Genomic DNA, 2,448 nt, shown 5'->3' on the forward strand with positions numbered 1-2,448 from the left:
TTTTTTTGATCACCTCAGCAACCCCTCTGCCTGATTTCTTCCCTCTGATGTGTAGAGCTCGGAGAGATGAAGAATCTCCAACTTGAATCACTCAAATTGGAGTTAAGATGAGGGAGATATGGCCATTTAAAGTTGGACCAACCAGAACACTCAAAATAGAATCTTCGGAGGTTGGCGTAAGGCTACGCCGGCGGCGCACGCAACAGGGGCGAAATCTGGGCCATCGGATTAATCCAAATCCACTTTTAATCTCAGCCGTTAAATTATTCAAACGGCTAATAAATCTTAACCGTAAGATTAGAATAACCGAGTCAATTGATGATATCAGCGTGACGCAAGCGCTGACATCGTCAGATACGTTGTCGACGCGCCATTGGGTACGTCAGCACAAAATACGGTGGTTGTCGGCTATCTCTCATGATGGCTGAAATAGATTACAACCGTTGGATCAAGATCTTTAGATGTAGTTTAATCTAGATCTCATGAGATCAAATTAAATGGCATCTATCTGTAGCCTTTTTTGCACATGCGTAACACTATAGCAAACATGATTAGGTGAAGCACCAAACCATTATATATAATACACTCCACCAATGAGAAGCCTCGAATAAGCATCTTCAACCCAAACTCTTGCACGAACCGTCAGATCTGAATCTGACCAACGTGGCTCAATCTGAACCGTGTATTAAGGATCCCTCTAGTTCTCTTATATACACATAAGCCCCTACTTTCATAAACTTTAATGCAAAAAACCCTTATCAACTTAGACCTTTAAAACCTTAAAATTACATAAAAGCCCCTGAAATTTCAAAATTAAATTCCGAAAAATCCACCCAACACCGAGAGCAACTAATGGATTTTCGGTTTAGATTTTCGAACCGGCTTTACGGAAACACTTATAACTTTTTCATACGATATCCGATCGAGATGAAATGAAGTGCGTTGGAACCGTAACTAGATGCTCTACAACTTTTCAGAAGACTCAATCATCTGAATCATCCATGTAAAAAGACCAAAATGCCCTTAGACCTTTCCAATGATACATCTTTCTCATACGGAATCGGAATGCGATGAAACCAGGACCGTTGGAAACATTGAATTTTTTTTCGTATTGTTACATGTAGAACACTTCCTTTAAAAAATTTATCTTCAATGCCGAAACTACCCTCGACTGCCACAAATGCCGTAACTTCTTCATACGGTATCGGATTGTGACGAAATCAAATGCACTGGACTAGGTAAATTACAATCTATCTTTTTCATGAAGAACCGATCTTCCAAAAATGTCATTTCCATTACCGAAAATGCCCTCAAGCATAAATAGGCTAATTTTGCCAGTTTTGACCCAGAAACCCGCACCACCTATTAAGGAAGTATTAAATCACTCCATGCATACCAAGCAGCTCTGTTATCTCATCGGTGACACTGGACACTGCCATGTCATCATTTTTATCCACGTCACCCAAACTAGCCACATCATCACCGCCACATGGCCGGGTTGCCAACAAGGACAACCATAAAACAACACACTTTACCCCCATCGACTTATACGTCTACCTTATGTATTAGGGTTCCTGTTGTTCAGGCCGCCCAATATGAGATCAAGTCCAGTATCATTCATATGCTCTCATCTTTCTATGGACTTAATAATGAGGAACCCTACAAGCACCTGGATGAATTTTTTGAGATATGCTCCACTATCAAAATCCATAATTTTTTTGAAGATGCCCTTAGGTTGACATTGTTCCCATTTTCCCTTAAGGATAAAGCCAAACAATGGCTTAATTCTTTGGATTCGATAGTGGTTGAGAACTGGGCCCAAATGCAATAGGAGTTCTTAAAGAAGTACTTTCCCATAGGTAGGACTAACCAAATCAGGCAAGCCATCACTAGTTTTTCACAAGTTGATGATGAGAAATTCCATGAGACCTGGGAGAGACTAAAGGATCTAATTAGAAAGTGTCCCCATCATGTTGTACCTAAGTGGTAGTTGGTCCAATATTTCTATGATGGACTGATAGATAGACATAGACAAATGGTTGATGCTTCCTGTGGAAACACTTTTATGTATAAAAGTGATGATGAGGTATGGAAACTATTTGAAACTCTCAGTGAAAATTCCCTACATCATGTGTCAGCCTCTAGGACTGAAGCCCCCACCATTGGATCCAAAATAGAGGTGGCCTCTATGAGGTAGGCCAATCTGTGGCCATAAACACCAGAGTGGACATGCTCTATGAAAAGCTTGACCGCTTATTGTCCATGAGGCAGAATTTTAGGCAATCTACCCCAGCTCCCACTTATTAGGTGTGCTCTTTGTGCCAGTCCTACACATTATGTGGGTGATTGCCCTTAAGCTGTGCAATTCCCTGAATATGTTCTAGAACATGCACGGGCTGCCTAGAGTTTTTCTAAACCAGGTAATGACCCATATTCCCAGACCTATAA

At 40.9% G+C, this 2,448-nt stretch overlaps 1 non-coding gene across 1 annotated transcript; it reads right to left on the reverse strand.

The window, feature by feature from the left end:
- Positions 1 to 1,870: 1,870 nt before the first annotated feature.
- On the reverse strand, positions 1,871 to 1,977 carry LOC122062701. The gene has a single exon (XR_006135060.1). It is a non-coding gene; the product is annotated as a small nucleolar RNA R71 (small nucleolar RNA).
- Between the last annotated feature and the right edge of the window lie 471 nt (positions 1,978 to 2,448).

The sequence above is a fragment of the Macadamia integrifolia genome, unplaced genomic scaffold (assembly GCF_013358625.1).
Source record: "Macadamia integrifolia cultivar HAES 741 unplaced genomic scaffold, SCU_Mint_v3 scaffold1090, whole genome shotgun sequence".
Taxonomy (NCBI): Eukaryota; Viridiplantae; Streptophyta; class Magnoliopsida; order Proteales; family Proteaceae; genus Macadamia; species Macadamia integrifolia.